We start from the raw sequence: 19596 nt of genomic DNA, 5'->3' as shown, positions 1-19596 counted from the left end.
AACTAGTGTCACAGGAATGGTTCAAAGCAAAGTGAGTAAGAAGAGTCAGTCTACTTGTCCTTAAGCCGGAATTGTGCCTTTTGTATTTAATTCCGATGCAATTTCTGTGTTTCATCGTCAATAAGAAGGTCCAAGGGATACAGTAAACCTGGAGTGAAGCATCGGAATCTAAAAGTAGTGTCAATGGAATGGTTCAAAACATAGAAAGTAAGAAGAGTCAGTGTTATTGTACTTAAGTCGGCATTGAGCCTTTTGTATTTAATTCCGATGCTATTTCTGTGTTTCTTAGTCAATATGAAGGTCCGAGGAGTACAGTAAACCTGAAGTGAAACATCGGAATCTATACCTAGTGTCACAGGAATGGTTCAAACATAGTCAGTATGAAGAGTCAGTCTTCTTGTCCTTAAGTCGGCATTGTGCCTTTTGTATTTAATTCCGATGCAATTTCTGTGTTTCATCGTCAATAAGAAGGTCCAAGGGATACAGTAAACCTGGAGTGAAGCATCGGAATCTATAACTAGTGTCACAGGAATGGTTCAAATCATAGACAGTAAGAAGAGTCAGATCTCTTTTACTTAAGTCGGCATTGTGCCTTTTGTATTTAATTCCGATGGAATTTCTGAGTTTCAGCGTCAATAAGAAGGTCAAAGGGATACAGAAAACCTGGAGTGAAGCATCGGAGTCTATAACTAATGTCACAGGACTGGTTCAAAAATACACAGTAAGAAGAGGCAGTCTTCTTAAACTTAACTCCGCATTGTGCCTTTTGTATTTAATTCCGATGCAATTTCTGTGTTTCATCGTCAATAAGAAGGTCAGAGGGATACAGTAAACCTGAAGTGAAGCGTCGGAATCCATAACTAGTGTCACAGGAATAGTTCAAATCATAGTCAGTAAGAAGAGTTAGTCTTCTTGTACTTAAGTCGGCATTGTGCTTTTGAATTTAATTCCGATGCAATTTCTGTGTTTCGTCGTCAATAAGAATGTCCAAGGGATACAGTAAACCTGGAGTGAAGCATCGGAATCTGTAACTAGGGTCACAGGAATGGTTCAAATCATAGACAGTATGAAGAGTCAGTCTTCATGTACTTCAGTCGGCATTTTGCCTTTTGTATTTAATTCCGATGCAATTTTTGTGTTTCATCGTCAATAAGAAGGTCAGAGGGATACAGTAATCCTGAAGTGAAGCATCGGAATCGATAACTAGTGTCACAGGAATGGTTCTAAACACAGTCAGTAAGAAGAGTCCGTCTTGTTGTATTTAAGTCATCATTGTGCATTTTCTATTTAATTCTGATGCAATTTTTGTGTTTCATGGTCAATATGAAGGTCCAAGGGATACAGTAAACCTGGAGTGAAGCATCGGAATCTATAACTAGTGTCACAGGAATGGTGCAAATCATAGACAGTAAGAAGAGTCAGATTTTTTTTACTTAAGTCGGCATTTTGCCTTTTGTATTTAATTCCGATGCAATTTCTGTGTTTCATCGTCAATAAGAAGGTCCAAGGGATACAGTAAAACTGGAGTGAAGCATCGGAGTCTATAACTAATGTCACAGGACTGGTTCAAAAATAGACAGTAAGATGAGTCAGTCTTCTTAAACGTAATTCGGCATTGTGCCTTTTGTATTTAATTCCGATGCAATTTCTGTGTTTCATCGTCAATAAGAAGGTCAGAGGGATACTTCTCTTCTTCAGTAGCTCTACAGCCCTTGGTGAGCCTTGGCTTCTTCAACAATCTTCCTCCACACTTCTCGGTTATTTGCTGCTCTTTTCCACCCCCGGACTCCCATATTGCTGATATCCATTATTACCTCATCGATCCATCTTCTTCTAGGTCTCCCTTTTCGCCTAACTGAATGGATCATACCTTTCATCATTTTCTTTGGCATTCTATCCTCTGCCATTCTCTCCTAGTGTCCTAGCCATCGTATTCGCTGTGATTTAACAAATTTTACTATGTCCCTGCCTTGTATTAACTCCTGAAATTCAGCATTGTAGCGTATTCTCCAGCCTTCTTCCTCCCTTATTGGCCCATAGATTTTGCGTAGTATTTTCCGCTCAACGCTTCTTAGAGCATTTTTATCGTGTTCTGTCAATGTCCATACCTCTGAGCCGTATGTGATAACTGGGCGGACTAGGGAATTATATATTAGCAATTTAGTTTTTCTTGTAACAAGGCTACTTTTGAAAAGCTGCATATTTGCAAAGTAAGCTCTGTTTCCTGCTTGTATTCTTTCCCTTATAGCCTTTCCAATACTGTTATCATTTGTTATTAGGGCTCCCAAATAGTTAAAAGAGGACACTCCATTGAAGCATTTCCCATTGATGTTTAGGTTTTTAGGGGTTCTTCTGGCCTCAGATTGTGACATTACCATATATTTTGTTTTGTTTACATTTACTATGAGGCCAATTTTTAAGGCTTCTGTTTCCATTGCCCGGTATGTTTCTAGGAGTGTATTGGTATTTCTTCCTACTATAGCAATGTCATCAGCGTATGCACATATCTGGCTAGTTTTCATAAATATGGTGCCTCTTTTGTTGATTTTATTTACTGCACTATGCAGGGCAATGTTGAATAGGACAGTGGAGAGGCTATCCCCTTGCTTCACACCTTTATTAAAGTCAAAGCTCTCACTTGTTCTACTAAGGACCTTTACTTTTGCTCTTGTCTCTGTAATTGTCATTCTGATTAGTCTTATTAATTTAGCACATATACCAACTTCTTTCAGTACTCTGTATAGTTCTTGCCGAATTATGCTGTCAAAGGCTTGTTTGAAATCGATGAATAAGAAATGCAGATCTATATCATATTCATAGAACTTTTCCATCATTTGCCTTATCACAAATATTTGATCAGTTGTTCCTCTGCCCGGTCGAAAGCCACACTGATATTCCCCTAGTATGCCTTCTGCACACTTCCGTATCCTTTCGTTTAATATACTTGTGAAGATCTTATAAGCTGTACTTAGGAGTGTTACACCTCTATAGTTTTCACATGCTGTTCTGTCCCCTTTCTTATAAATGGGGACTATTATTCCAATTTTCCAATTATCTGGCATAGTTTCTGTTTCCCATATATCTGATATTAATGTGTGCAGTTCCTTTATTACAGCCTCACCACCAGTTTTTATTAATTCAGCAATTATGCTGTCTTCCCCAGGGGCTCGATTGTTTTTTGACTTGTGCACAGCCTGGGAGACCTCTTGTAGTGTCGGTTTTCTTGCCTCATTGGTTTCATTGTCTACTTCCAGCTCCACTCTTCCCTCCTGTGCAGCTGTCTCTTCATCTTCTAGGCTGGTGCTTAGTGTATCTTTGAAATATTCTGCCCATCTTCCCACTATCTGTTCTTCCTCCCTTATCATTTTCCCATCTTTACTGGAACAGGCCATTGTTTTTGGTTGGAATCTATTCTTCATTTTGCCTATGGCATGATAGAACTTTCTTATTTCACTCTGTTCCTTTAGTTCTTCTAGTTCTTGAAATTTCTTCTTATTCCACTCTCTTTTCTTTCTCTTGCACAGTCTGTTAGCTCTTCTCCTTAATTCTCTATATTGTTCCACATTATTTCTGGTTTCTCTCTGTAGCATTTTTGTTCTTGCCCTGTTCTTTTCCTCTATTGCTGACCTGCAATCTTCATCAAACCACTCCTGGGTTCTTCTGTTCCTTCTTATGCCTATTATTTCCTCTGCAGCATCCTTAATGGCTTTTTCAAACCTGTTCCACCTTCCATCTACTCCTTCTGTGGTCTCTTCATTGCTCAACTTTCTGCTTAGCGTTGCTTGGTATTTTTTTACTTCATCGGGGATGTTCAGTTTGTCTGTATTCCATTTCATCATCTTTCCCATTCTGTTGCCATTTGTTAGTGACAGTTTCTCTCTCAAGACTGATTTTATCAGAAAGTGGTCTGAATCACAGTTTGGTCCTCTGCAGCTCCGTACATCCGTAACTGACGTGGAGTGGCGTGCAATCACTAAAATATGATCAATCTGATTGACTACTCCATTGGCTGCAGACTTCCAAGTTCCCAGATGGATCCTTTTATGTGGAAAGCAGGTACTTTTAATAATCATATTATTCCTTGCTGCGAATTGGCATAATAAGTCTCCATTCTCATTGTTTTCTTCATGTTGTGAATATTTTCCAGAAACTCCATACAGATGTTCATTCCTCCCTATTTTTGCATTAAAATCTCCTATTACTAGCATCAGGTCATATTTAGGTACTGCACCGTATACTTTTTCCAAGTCTTCGTAAAAATGTTCTTTAATTATATCCTCTTTTTCCTCTGTTGGTGCATGTGCATTAACTATTGATATATTCCTAAATTTACCTTTTAGTCTGAGTCTGCACATCCTTTCATTTATGGGTTCAAATTCTAGAAGGCTTTTCCTAACTTCCCTAGTTATTATAAACCCTGTTCCAAGTTGGCCTGTTCTTTCTTCTGGTCCACTATATACCAACGAGTACTCAGGTTTATCTATCTGCCCATTCCCCTGCCATCTTATTTCCTGTAGCCCTATAATATCATATTTGAATTTGAATTGCATCGGAATTAAATACAAACCGCACAATGCCGACTTAAGTACAAGAACACTGACTCTTCTTACTGTCTATGCTTTGAACCATTCCATTGACACTACTTATTGTTTCCGATGCTTCACTCCAGGTTTACTGTGTCCCTTGGACCTTGTTATTGACGATGAATCACAGAAATTGCATCGGAATTAAAGTGAAAAGTACACTGCCGACTTAAGTAAAAGAAGACTGACTCTTCTTACTGACTATGATTTGTACCATTCCTGTGACACTAGTTATAGATTCCGATGCTTCACCTCAGGTTTACTGTATACCTTGGACCTTCTTCATGACGATGGAACACAGAAATTGCATCCGAATTAAATACAAAAGGCAAAATGCCGACTTAAGTACACGAAGACTGACCCTTCTTACTGTCTATGTTTTGAACCATGCCTGGGACACTAGTTATAGATTCCGATGCTACACTACAGGTTTACTGTATCCCTTGGACCTTCTTATTGACGATGAAACACAGAAATTGCATCGGAATTAAATAGAAAAGGCACAATGCCGACTTAAGGACAAGTAGACTGACTCTTCTTACTGACTTTGATTTGAACCATTCCTGTGACACTAGTTATAGATTCCGTTGCTTCACTCCAGCTTTACTGTATCCCTTGGAACTTCCTATTGTCGATGAAAGACAGAAATTGCATCGGAATTAAATACAAAAGGCACAATGCCGACTTTAGGACAAGCCAACTGACTCTTCTTACTGACTATGTTTTGAACCATTCCTGTGACACTAGCTATAGATTCCGATGCTTCACCTCAGGTTTACTGTATCCCTTGGACCTTCTTATTGACGACGAAACACAGAAATTGCATCGGAATTAAATACAAAAGGCAAAATGCCGACTTAAGTACACGAAGACTGACTCTTCTTACTGTCTATGTTTTGAACCATTCCTGTGACACTAGTTATAGATTCCGATGCTACACTCCAGGTTTACTGTATCCCTTGGACCTTCTTATTGACGATGAAACACAGAAATTGCATCGGAGTTAATTACAAAAGGCACAATGCCGACTTAAGGACAAGAAGACTGACTCTTCTTACTGACTTTGCTTTGAACCTTTCCTGTGACACCTGTTATAGATTCCGATGCTTCACTTCAGGTTTATTGTATACCTCTGACCTTCTTATTGACGATGAAACACAGAAATTGCATCGGAATTAAATAGAAGAGGCACAGTGTCGACGTAAGTACAAGAAGACTGACTCTTCTTACTGTCTATGTTTTGAACCATGCTTGGGACACTAGTTATAGATTCCGATGCTACACTCCAGGTTTACTGTATCCCTTGGACCTTCTTATTGACGATGAAACACAGAAATTGCATCGGAATTAAATAGAAGAGGCACAATGCTGACTTAAGTACAACAAGACTGACTCTTCTTACTGACTATGCTTTGAACCATTCCTGTGACACTAGTTATCAATTCCGATGCTTCACTTCAGGATTACTGTATCCCTCTGACCTTCTTATTGACGATGAAACACAAAAATTGCATCGGAATTAAATACAAAAGGCAAAATGCCGACTGAAGTACACGAAGACTGACTCTTCTTACTGTCTATGATGTGAACCATTCCTTTGACGCTAGATACAAATTCTGATGCTTCACTCCAGGTTTCCTGTATCGTTGGACCTTCCCTCTCAGGGGACACCGCCTTATAGTAGGCACCCTCAGTGCCGGGCGGGAGGGTTTGCGTGCTTCGGTGAAGTCGAGAGCTATGCCGGCGGTAGCATAGCTACTGGCAGGGTCTACCAAGCCGGACTGGTCCCGACAGAGGAGCCAGACAAAGTGTGTCCCACAACATAGGGCAGGGAGGGCTCTAGGGGCGTTGTGAAGCCAGCTTCCCTAGAGGAGTAAACCTCATACAAATCCTGGTCCTCCAGTTTGGGGGTTGGGCATGGGGCTAATAACCCCATACTGTAAAAAAACAGAATATTACGGAAATTCAACAGAAGCCTCGGAAACTGGATGGAAAGCATGTAGCACGACCCCAGCAAAGGAAACGGATAAAGGATCTAACAGTAGCATCATGGAATGTGAGGACAATGCTTCAGCCTGGAAAGATGAAAGAAATAGCTAATGAAATAGCATCGGAATCTATAACTAGTTTCACAGGTATGGTTTAAAGCATAGTCAGTAAGAAGCGTCAATCTTCTTGTACTTAAGTCAGCATTGTGCCTTTTGTATTTAATTCCGATGCAATTTCTGTGTTTCATCGTCAATAAGAAGGTCAGAGGGATACAGTAATCCCGAAGTGAAGCATCGGAATCTGTACCTAGTTTCCCAGCAATGGTACGAAACATAGTCAGTAAGAATAGTCAGTTTTCTTGTACTTAAGTCATCATTGTGCATTTTCTATTTAATTCTGATGCAATTTCTGTGTTTCATCGTCAATAACAAGGTCCAAGGGATACAGTAAACCTGGAGTGAAGCATCGGAATCTATAACTAGTGTCAATGGAATGATTCAAAACATAGACAGTAAGAAGAGTCAGTTTTCTTGTACTTAAGTCTTCATTGTGCCTATTGTATTTAATTCCGATGCAATTTCTGTGTCTCATCGTCAATAACAAGGTCAGAGGGGTACAGTAAACCTGGAGTGAAGCATCGGAGTCTATAACTAGTGTCACAGGAATGGTTCAAAAATAGACAGTAAGAAGAGTCAGTCTTCTTGTACTTAAGTCGGCATTGTGCCTTTTGTATTTATTTCCGATCCAATTTCTGTGTTTCATCGTCAATAAGAAGGTCAGAGCGATACAGTAAACCTGAAGTGAAACATCGGAATCCACATCTAGTGTCACAGGAATGGTTCAAAACATAGTCAGTAAGAAGAGTTAGTCTTCTTGTACTTAAGTCGGCATTGTGCCTTTTGTATTTAATTCCGATGCAATTTCTGTGTTTCATCGTCAATAAGAAGGTCCAAGGGATACAGTAAACCTGGAGTGAAGCATCGGAATCTATAACTAGTGTCACAGGGACGGTTCAAAACATAAACTGTAAGGTTAGTCAGTATTCTTGTACTTAATTCGGCATTGTGCTTTTTGGAATTATTTCCGATGCAATTTCTGTGTTTCATCGCCACTAAGACGGTGAGAGGGATACAGTAATCCTGAAGTTAAGCATCGGGATCTATAACTAGTGTCACAGGAATCGTTAAAGGCATAGTCAGTAAGAAGAGTCAGTCTTCTTGTAGTTAAGTCGGCATTGTGCCTTTTGTATTAAATTCCGATGCAATTTCTGTGTTTCATCGTCAATAAGATGGTCCAAGGGATACAGTAAACAAGGAGTGAAGCATCGGAATTAATAACTAGTGTCACAGGAATGCTTCAAAACATAGACAGTAGGAAGGGTCAGTCTTCTTGTACTTAATTCGTCATTGTGCCTTTTGTATTTAATTCCGATGCTATTTCTGTGTTTCATTGTCAATACGAAGATCCAACGGATACAGTAAACCTCAAGTGAAGCATCGGAATCTATAACTAGTGTCATAGGAATGGTTCAAAACAAAGTCAGTAAGAAGAGTCTGTCTTCTTGTACTTAAGTCGGCATTGTGCCTTTTCTATTTAATTCCGATGCAATTTCTGTGTTTCATCGTCAATAACAAGGTCCAAGGGATACAGTAAACCTGAGGTGAAGCATCGGAATCTATAACTAGTGTCACAGGAATGGTTCAAAACACAGTCGGTAAGAAGAGTCAGTGTTCTTGTACTTAAGTCGGCATTGTTCCTTTTCTATTTAATTCCGATGCAATTTCTGTGTTTCATCGTCAATAACAAGGTCCAAAGGATACAGTAAACCTGGAGTGAAGCATCTGAACCTATAACTAGTGTCACTGGAATGGTTCAAAACATAGATATTAAGAAGAGTCAGTATTCTTGTACTTAAGTCGGCGTTGCGCCTTTTGTATTTAATTCCGATGCAATTTCTGTGTTTCATCGTCAATAAGAAGTCAGAGGGATACAGTAAACCTGAAGTGATGCATCGGAATCTATAGCTAGTGTCACAGGAATGGTTCAAAACATAGTCAGTAAGAAGAGTCAGCCTTCTTGTCCTTAAGTTGGCATTGTGCCTTCTGTATTAATTTCCGATGCAATTTCTGTGTTTCATCGTCAATATGAAGGTCCAAGGGATACAGTACACCTGGAGTGAAGCATCGGAATGTATAACTAGTGTCACAGGAATGGTTCAAATCGTAGATAGTAAGAAGAGTCAGTCTTCTTGTACTTAATTTGCATTGTGCCTTTTGTATTTAATTCCGATGCAATTACTGTGCTTCATCGTCAATAACAAGGTCCTAGGGATACAGTAAACCTGGACTGAAGCATCGGAATTTATAACTAGTGTCACAGGTATGGTTCAAAACATAGTCAGTAAGAAGAGTCAATCTTCTTGTACTTAGGTCGGCATTGTGCCTTTTGTATTTAATTCCGATGAAATTTCTGTGTTTCATCGTCAATACGAAGGACCAAGGGATGCAGTAAACCTGGAGTGAAGCATCGGAATCTATAACTAGTGTCACAGGGATGGTTCAAATCATAGACAGTAAGAAGAGTCAGACATCTTGTACTTAAGTCGGCATTGTGCCTTTTGTATATAATTCCGATGCAATTTCTGTGTTTCATCGACAATAAGAAGGTCAGAGGGATACAGTAATCATGAAGTGAAGTATCGGAATCTATACCTAGTTTCACAGCAATGGTACGAAACATAGTCAGTAAGAATAGTCAGCCTTCTTGTACTTAAGTCATCATTGTGCATTTTCTATTTAATTCTGATGCAATTTCTGTGTTTCAACGTCAATAACAAGGTCCAAGGGATACAGTAAACCTGGAGTGAAGCATCGGAATCTATAACTAGTGTCACAGGAATGGTTCAAATAATAGACAGTAAGAAGAGACAGACATCTTTTACTTGAGTCGGCATTGTGCCTTTTGTATTTAATTCCGATGCAATTTCCGTGTTTCATCGTCAATAAGAAGGTCCAAGGGATACAGTAAACCTGGAGTGAAGCATCGGAGTCTATAACTAGTGTCACAGGACTGGTTCAAAAATAGACAGTAAGAAGAGTTAGTCTTCTTGTGCTTAATTCGGCATTGTGCCTTTTGTATTAATTTCCGATGCAATTTCTGTGCTTCATCGTCAATATGAAGGTCCAAGGGATACAGTACACCTGGAGTGAAGCATCGGAATCTATAACTAGTGTCACAGGAATGGTTCAAAACGTATATAGTAAGAAGAGTCAGTTTCTTGTACTTAATTTGCATTGTGCCTTTTGTATTTAATTCCGATGCAATTTCTGTGCTTCATCGTCAATAAGAAGCTCCAAGGGATACAGTAAACCTCGAGTGAAGCATCGGAATTAATAACTAGTGTCACAGGTATGGTTCAAAACATAGTCAGTAAGAAGAGTCAATCTTCTTGTACTTACGTCGGCGTTGTGCCTTTTGTATTTAATTCCGATGCAATTTCTGTGTTTCATCGTCAATAAGAAGGTCCAAGGGATACAGTAAACCTGGAGTGAAGCATCGGAGTCTATAACTAGTGTCACAGGACTGGTTCAAAAATAGACAGTAAGAAGAGTTAGTCTTCTTGTGCTTAATTCGGCATTGTGCCTTTTGTATTTAATTCCGATGCAATTTCTGTGTTTCTTCGGCAATAAAAAGGTCAGAGGGATAGATTAACCCTGAAGTGAAGCATCGGAATCCCTAACTAGTGTCACAGGAATGGTTCAAAGCAGAGTCAGTAAGAAGAGTCAGTCTTCTTGTACTTAAGTCGGCATTGTGCTTTTGGTATTTAATTCCGATGCAATTTCTGTCTTTCATCGTCAATAAGAAGGTCCAAGGGATACAGTAAACCTGGAGTGAAGCATCGGAATCTATAACTAGTGTCACAGGGACGGTTCATAACATAGACAGTAAGATGAGTCAGTATCCTTGTACTTAAGTCGGCGTTGTGATTTTGTATTTATTTCCGATGCAATTTCTGTGTTTCATCGTCACGAAGAAGGTCAAAGGCGTACAGTAATTCTGAAGTTAAGCATCGGAATCTATAACTGCTGTTACAATAATGGTTCAAAGCTAGTCAGTAAGAAGAGTCAGTCTTCTTGTAGTTAAGTCGGCATTGTGCCTTTTGTATTGAATTCCGATGCAATTTCTGTGCTTCATCGCCAATAAGAAGGTCCAAGGGATACAGTAAACCTGAAGTGAAGCATCGGAATCTATAACTAGTGTCACTGGAATGGTTCAAAACATACACAGTAGGAAGAGTCAGTCTTCTAGTACTTAAGTCGGCATTGTGCCTTTGCTATTTATTTCCGATGCAATTTCTGTGTTTCATCGTCAATAAGAAGGTCCAAGGGATACAGTAAACCTAGAGTGAAGCATCAGAGTCTATAACTAGTGTCACAGGACTGGTTCAAAAATAGACAGTAAGAAGAAACAGTCTTCTTGTACTTAATTCGGCATTGTGGCTTTTGTATTTCATTCCGATGCAATTTCTGTGTTTCATCGTCATTAAGAAGGTCAGAGCGATACAGTAAACCTGAAGTGAAGCATCGGAATCCATAACTAGTGTCAGAGGAATGGTTCAAAACATAGTCAGTAAGAAGAGTTAGTCTTCTTGTACTTAAGTCGGCATTGTGCCTTTTGTATTTAATTCCGATGCAATTTCTGTGTTTCATCGTCAATAAGAAGGTCCAAGGGATACAGTAAACCTGGAGTGAAGCATCGGAATCTATAACTAGAGTCACAGGGACGTTTCAGAACATAAACAGTAAGATGAGTCATTATTGTAGTACTTAATTCGGAATTGTGCTTTTTGTATTTATTTCCGATGCAATTTCTGTGTTTCATCGTCACTAAGACGGTGAGAGGGATGCAGTAATCCTGATCTTAAGCATCGGAATCTATAACTAGTGTCACAGGAATGGTTCAAAGCATAGTCAGTAAGAAGAGACAGTCTTCTTTTACTTAAGTCGGCATTGTGCCTTTTGTATGGACTTCCGATGCAATTTCTGTGTTTCATCGTCAATAAGAAGGTCCAAGGGATACAGTAAACCCGACGTGAAGCATCGGAATCTATAACTAGTGTCACAGGAATGGTTCAAAACAAAGACAGTTGGAAGAGTCAGTCTTTTTGTCCCTAAGTCGGCATTGTGCCTTTTGTATTTAATTCCGATGCAATTTCTGTGTTTCATCGTCAATAGGAAGGTCCAAGGGATACAGTAAACCTGGAGTGTAGCATCAGAATCTGTAACTAGTGTCACAGGAATGGTTCAAATCATAGACTGTAAGAAGAGTCGGTCTTCGTGTACTTAATTCGGCTTTTTGCCTTTTGTATTTTATTCCGACACAATTTTTGTGTTTCATCGTCAATAAGAAGGTCCAAGGGATACAGTAAACCTGGAGTGAAGCATCGGAATCTATAACTAGTCTCACAGGAATGGTTCAAAACCTAGTCAGTAAGAGGAGTCAGTCTTCTTGTACTTATGTTGGCATTGTGCCTTTTCTGTTTAATTCCGATGCAATTTCTGTGTTTCATCGTCAAATGGAACGTCCAAGGGATACAGTCAACCTGGAGTGAAGCATCGGAATATACAACTAGTGTCAATGGTATAAATCATAACATAGACAGTAAGAAGAGTCAGTCTACTTGTACTTAAGTCGGCATTGTGCCTTTTGTATTTAATTCCGTTACAATTTCTGTGTTTCCTCGTCAATAAGAAGGTCAGAGGGATACAGTAAACCTGAAGTGAAGCATCGGAATCTATAGCTAGTGTCACAGGAATGGTTCAAAACATAGTCAGTAAGAAGAGTCAGTGTTCTTGTACTTAAGTCGGCATTGTGCCTTTTGTATTTAATTCCGATGCTATTTCTGTGTTTAATTGTCAACAAGAAGGTCCAACGGATACAGTAAACCTCAAGTGAAGCATCGGAATCTCTAACTAGTGTCACAGGATTGGTTCAAAACAAAGTCAGTAAGAAGAGTCAGTCTTCTTGTCCTTAAGTGCGCATTATGCCTTTTGTATTTAATTCCGATGCAATTTCTGTGTTTCATCGTCGATAAGAGGGTCCAAGGGATACAGTAAACCTGGAGTGTAGCATCGGAATCTATAACTAGTGTCACAGGAATGGTTCAAAACATAGACAGTAAGAAGAGTCAGTCTTCGTGTACTTAAGTCTGCATTTTGCCTTTTGTATTTAATACGGATGCAATTTCTGTGTTTCATCGTCAATAAGCACGTCCAAGGGATACAGTAAAACTGAGGTGAGGCATCGGAATCTATAACTAGTGTCACAGGAATGGTTCAAAACATAGTCAGTAAGAGAGTCAGTCTTCTTATACTGAAGTCGGCATTGTACCATTTCTATTTAATTCCGATGCAATTTCTGTGTTTCATCGTCAATAACAAGGTCCAAAGGATACAGTAAACCTGGAGTGAAGCATCTGAATCTATAACTAGTGTCAATGGAATGGTTCAAAACATAGGCAGCAAGAAGAGTCAGTCTTCTTGTACTTAAGTCGGCATTGTGCCTTTGGTATTTAATTCCGATGCAATTTCTGTGTTTCATCGTCAACAAGAAGGTCCAAGGGATACAGTAAACCTGGAGTGAAGCATCGGAATCTATAACTAGTGTCACAGGGACGGTTCATAACATAGACAGTAAGATGAGTCAGTATTCTTGTACTTAAGTCGGCATTGTGCTTTTTGTATTTATTTCCGATGCAATTTCTGTGTTTCATCGTCACTAAGAAGGTCAGAGAGGTACTGTCATCCTGAAGTTACGCATCGGAATCTATAACTAGTGTTACAATAATGGTTCAAAGCATAGTCAGTAAGATGAGTCAGTCATCTTGTTGTTAAGTCGGCATAGTGCTTTTGTATTGAATTCCGATGCAATTTCTGTGTTTCATCGTCAATAAGAAGGTCCAAGGGATACAGTAAATCAGGAGTGTAGCATCAGAATCTATAACTAGTGTCACAGGAATGGTTCAACACATAGTCAGTAAGAAGAGTCAGTATTATTATACTTAAGTCGGCATTGTACCTTTTCTATTTAATTCCGATGCAAATTCTGTGTTTCATCGTCAATAACAAGGTCCAAAGGATACAGTAAACCTGGAGTGAAGCATGTGAATCTATAACTAGTGTCAATGGAATGGTTCAAAACATAGTTAGTAAGAAGAGTCAGTCTTCTTGTACTTAAGTCGGCATTGTGCCTTTTGTATTTAATTCCGATGCAATTTGTGTGTCTCATCGTCAATAAGAAGGTCAGAGGGATACAGTAAACCTGAAAAGATGCATCGGAAACTATAGCTAGTGTCACAGGAATGGTTCAAAACATAGTCAGTAAGAAGAGTCAGTCTTCTTGTCCTTAAGTCGGCATTGTGCCTTTTGTATTTAAATCCGATGCAATTTCTGTGCTTCATCGTCAATAAGAATGTCCAAGGGATACAGTAAACCTGGAGTGGAGCATCGGAATTTATAACTAGTGTCACAGGAGTGGTTTAAAACATAGTCTCTAAGAAGAGTCAATCTTCTTGTACTTAAGAAGGCATTGTGCCTTTTGTATTTAATTCCGTTGCAATTTCTGTGTTTCATCGGTAACAAGAAGGTCCAAGGGATACAGTAAACCTGGAGTGGAGCATCGGAATCTATTACTAGTGTAACGGGAATGGTTCAAAACATAGACAGTTGGAAGAGTCAGTCTTCTTGTACTTAAGTCGGCATTGTGCCTTTGGTATTTAATTCCGATGCAATTTCTGTGTTTCATCGTCAACGAGAAGGTCCAAGGGATACAGTAAACCTGTAGTGAAGCATCGGAATCTATAACTAGTGTCACAGGGACGGTTCATAACATAGACAGTAAGATGAGTCAGTATTCTTGTACTTAAGTCGGCATTGTGCTTTTTGTATTTATTTCCGATGCAATATCTGTGTTTCATCGTCACTAAGAAGGTCAGAGAGGTACAGTAATCCTGAAGTTACGCATCGGAATCTATAACTAGTGTTACGATAATGGTTCAAAGCATAGTCAGTAAGAAGAGTCAGTCTTCTTGTAGTTAAGTCGGCATTGTGCCTATTGTATTGAATTACGATGCAGTTTCTGTGTTTCACCGGCAATAAGAAGGTCAGAGGGATACAGTAAAATTGAAGTGAAGCATCGGAATCTATAACTAGTGTCACAGGAATGGCTCAAACATAGACAGTAAGAAGAGTCTGTCTTCTTGTACTTAAGTCGGCATTGTGCCTTTTGTATTTCATTCCGATGCAATTTCTGTGTTTCATCGTCAATAAGAAGGTCAGAGGGATACAGTAAAACTGAAGTGAAGCATCGGAATCTATAACTAGTGCCACAGGAATGATTCAAATTATAGTCAGTAAGAAGAGTCAGTCTTCTTGTCCTTAAGTCGGCATTGTGCCTCTTGTATTTAATTCCGATGCAATTTCTGTGTTTCATCGTCAATAAGAAGTTACAAGGGATACAGTAAACCTGGAGTGAAGCATCGGAATCTATAACAAGTGTCACAGTAATATTTCAAACATAGACAGTAAGAAGAGTCAGACGTCTTGTACTTAAGTCGGCATTGTGCCTTTTGTATTTAATTCCGATGCAATTTCTGTGTTTCATCGTCAATAAGATGGTCCAAGGGATACGGTCAACCTGAAGTGAAGCATCGGAATCTATAACTAGTGTCACTGGAATGGTTCAAAATGTAGACAGTAAGAAGAGTCAGTCTTCTTGTCCTTAAGTCGGCATTGTGCCTTTTGTATTTAATTCCGATGCAATATCTGTGCTTCATCGTCAATAAGAATGTCCAAGGGATACAGTAAACCTGGAGTGGAGCATCGGAATTTATAACTAGTGTCACAGGAATGGTTTAAATCATAGTCTGTAAGAAGAGTCAATCTGCTTGTACTTAAGTCGGCATTGTGCCTTTTGTATTTAACTCCATTGCATTTTCTGTGTGTCATCGTCAACAAGAAGGTCCAAGGGAAACAGTAAACCTGGAGTGAAGCATCGGAATATATAACTAGTGTCACAGGAATTTTTCAAAACATAGTCAGTAAGAATAGTCAGTCTTCTTGTACTTATGTCATCATTGTGCTTTTTGTATTTATTTCCGATGCAATTTCTGTGTTTCATCGTCACTAAGAAGGTCAGAGAGGTACAGTAATCCTGAAGTTACGCATCGGAATCTATAACTAGTGTTACGATAATGGTTCAAAGCATAGTCAGTAAGAAGAGTCAGTCTTCTTGTAGTTAAGTCGACATTGTGCCTTTTGCATTGAATTACGAGCAAATTTCTGTGTTTCATCGTCAATAAGAAGGTCCAAGGGATACAGTAAACCTGAAGTGAAGCATCGGAATCTATAACCAGTGTCACAGGAATGGTTCAAATCATAGACAGTTGGAACAGTTAGCCTTCTTGTACTTATGATGGCATTGTGCCTTTCGTATTTATTTCCCATGCAGTTTCTGTGTTTCACCGGCAATAAGAAGGTCAGAGGGATACAGTAAAATTGAAGTGAAGCATCAGAATCTATAACTAGTGTCACAGGAATGGCTCAAACATAGACAGTAGGAAGAGTCAGTCTTCTTGTACTTAAGTCGGCATTGTGCCTTTTGTATTTCATTCCGATGCAATTTCTGTGTTTCATCGTCAATAAGAAGGTCAGAGGGATACAGTAAAACTGAAGTGAAGCATCGGAATCTATAACTAGTGCCACAGGAATGGTTCAAATTATGGTCAGTAAGAAGAGTCAGTCTTCTTGTCCTTAAGTCGGCATTGTGCCTCTTGAATTTAATTCCGATGCAATTTCTCTGTTTCATCGTCAATAAGAAGGTCCAAGGGATACAGTAAACCTGGAGTGAAGCATCGGAAACTATAACTAGTGTCACAGTAATATTTCAAAACATAGACAGTAAGAAGAGTCAGACGTCTTGTACTTAAGTCGGCATTGTGCCTTTTGTATTTAATTCCGATGCAATTTCTGTGTTTCATCGACAATAAGAAGGTCAGAGGGATACAGTAATCATGAAGTGAAGTATCGGAATCTATACCTAGTTTCACAGCAATGGTACGAAACATAGTCAGTAAGAATAGTCAGCCTTCTTGTACTTAAGTCATCATTGTGCATTTTCTATTTAATTCAGATGCAATTTCTGTGTTTCAACGTCAATACCAAGGTCCAAGGGATACAGTAAACCTGGAGTGAAGCATCGGAATGTATAACTAGTGTCACAGGAATGGTTCAAATAATAGACAGTAAGAAGAGTCAGACATCTTTTACTTGAGTCGGCATTGTGCCTTTTGTTTTTAATTCCGATGCAATTTCCGTGTTTCATCGTCAATAAGAAGGTCCAAGGCATACAGTAAACCTGGAGTGAAGCATCGGAGTCTATAACTAGTGTCCCAGGAGTGGTTCAAAAATAGACTGTAAGAAGAGTTAGTCTTCTTGTGCTTAATTCGGCATTGTGCCTTTTGTATTAATTTCCGATGCAATTTCTGTGCTTCATCGTCAATATGAAGGTCCAAGGGATACAGTACACCTGGAGTGAAGCATCGGAATCTATAACTAGTGTCACAGGAATGGTTCAAAACGTTTATAGTAAGAAGAGTCAGTCTTCTTGTACTTAATTTGCATTGTGCCTTTTGTATTTAATTCCGATGCAATTTCTGTGTTTCATCGTCAATAAGAAGGTCCAAGGGATACAGTAAACCTGAAGTGAAGCATCGGAATCTATAACTAGTGTCACAGGAATGGTTCAAAGCATAGACAGTAGGACGAGTCAGCCTTCTAGTACTTAAGTCGGCATTGTGCCTTTTCTATTTATTTCCGATGCAATTTCTGTGTTTCATCGTCAATAAGACGGTCCGAGGGATACAGTACAATTGAAGGGAAGCTTCGGAACCTAAAACTAGCGTCACAGGAATGGTTCAAAACATAGACAGTTGGAACAGTCAGTCTTCTTGTACTTAAGTTGGCATTGTGCCTTTCGTATTTAATTCCGATGCAATTTCTGTGTTTCATCGTCAATAAGAAGGTCAGAGGGATACAGTAAAACTGAAGTGAAGCATCGTAATCTATAACTAGTGCCACAGGAATGGTTCAAATTATAGTCAGTCAGGAGAGTAAGTCTTCTTGTACTTAAGTCGGCATTGTGCCTCTTGTATTTAATTCCGATGCAATTTCTGTGTTTCATCGTCAATAAGAAGGTCCAAGGGAAACAGTAAACCTGGAGTGAAGCATCGGAGTCTATAACTAGTGTCACAGGACTGGTTCAAAAATAGACAGAGAGAAGATACAGTCTTCTTGTACTTAATTCGGCATTGTGCTTTTGTATTTCAATCCGATGCAATTTCTGTGTTTCATCGTCATTAAGAAGGTCAGAGCGATACAGTAAACCTGAAGTGACGCATCGGAATCCATAACTAGTGTCACAGGAATGGTTCAAAGCATAGTCAGTAAGAAGAGTCAGTCTTCTTTTAGTTAAGTCGGCATTGGGCCTTTTGTATTGAATTCCGATGCAATTTCTGTGATTCATCGTCAATAACAAGGTCCAAAGGATACAGTAAACCTGGAGTGAAGCATCTGAATCTATAACTAGTGTCAATGGAACGGTTCAAAACATAGACATTAAGAAGAGTCAGTCTTCTTGTACTTAAGTCGGCATTGTGCCTTTTGTATTTAATTTTTATGCAATTTCTTAGTTTCATCGTCAATAAGAAGTCAGAAGGATACAGTAACCTGAAGTGATGCATCGGAATCTATAGCTAGTGTCACAGGAATGGTTCAAAACATAGTCAGTAAGAACTGTCAGTCTTCTTGTCCTTAAGTCGGCATTGTGCCTTTTGTATTTAATTCCGATGCAATTTCTGTGTTTCATCGTCAATATGAAGGTCCGAGGGATACAGTACACCTGGAGTGAAGCATCGGAATCTATAACTAGTGTCACAGGAATGGTTCAAAACGTATATAGTAAGTAGAGTCAGTCTTCTTGTACTTAATTTGCATTGTGCCTTTTGTATTTAATTCCGATGCAATTTCTGTGCTTCATCGTCAATAAGAAGGTCCAAGGGATACAGTAAACCTGGAGTGAAGCATCGGAATTTATAATTAGTGTCACAGGTAAGGTTCAAAACATAGTCAGTAAGAAGAGTCAATCTTCTTGTACTTAAGTCGGCATTGTGCTTTTTCTACTAAATTCTGATGGAATTTCTGTGTTTCATCGTCAGTAAGAAGGTCCAAGGGATACAGTAAACCTGGAGTGAAGCATCAGAATCTATAACTAGTGTCACAGGAATGCTTCAAATAATAGACCGTAAGAAAAGTCAGGCAACTTTTACTTGAGTCGGCATTGTGCCTTTTGTATTTAATTCCGATGCAATTTCTGTGTTTCATCGTCAATAAGAAGGTCCAAGGGATACAGTAAACCTGGAGTGAAGCATCGGAATCTATAACTAGTGTCACAGGGACGGTTCATAACATAGACAGTAAGATGAGTCAGTATTCTTGTACTTAAGTCGGCGTTGTGCTTTTTGTATTTATTTCCGATGCAATTTCTGTGTTTCATCGTCACTAAGAAGGTCAAAGGCATACAGGAATTCTGAAGTTAAGCATCGGAATCTATAACTACTGTTACAATAATGGTTCAAAGCTAGTCAGTAAGAAGAGTCAGTCTTCTTGTAGTTAGGTCGGCATTGTGCCTTTTGTATTGAATTCCGATGCAATTTCTGTGTTTCATCGGCAATAAGAAGGTCCAAGGGATACAGTAAACCTAGGGTGAAGCATCGGAGTCTATAACTAGTGTCACAGGACTGGTTCAAAAATAGACAGTAAGAAGAAACAGTCTTCTTGTACTTAATTCGGCATTGTGGCTTTTGTATTTCATTCCGATGCAATTTCTGTGTTTCATCGTCATTAAGAAGGTCAGAGCGATACAGTAAACCTCAAGTGAAGCATCGGAATCCACAACTAGTGTCAGAGGA

Source organism: Schistocerca piceifrons, unplaced genomic scaffold, assembly GCF_021461385.2.
Source record: "Schistocerca piceifrons isolate TAMUIC-IGC-003096 unplaced genomic scaffold, iqSchPice1.1 HiC_scaffold_1718, whole genome shotgun sequence".
Taxonomy (NCBI): Eukaryota; Metazoa; Arthropoda; class Insecta; order Orthoptera; family Acrididae; genus Schistocerca; species Schistocerca piceifrons.
Note: the sequence above shows the minus strand (reverse complement) of the source record.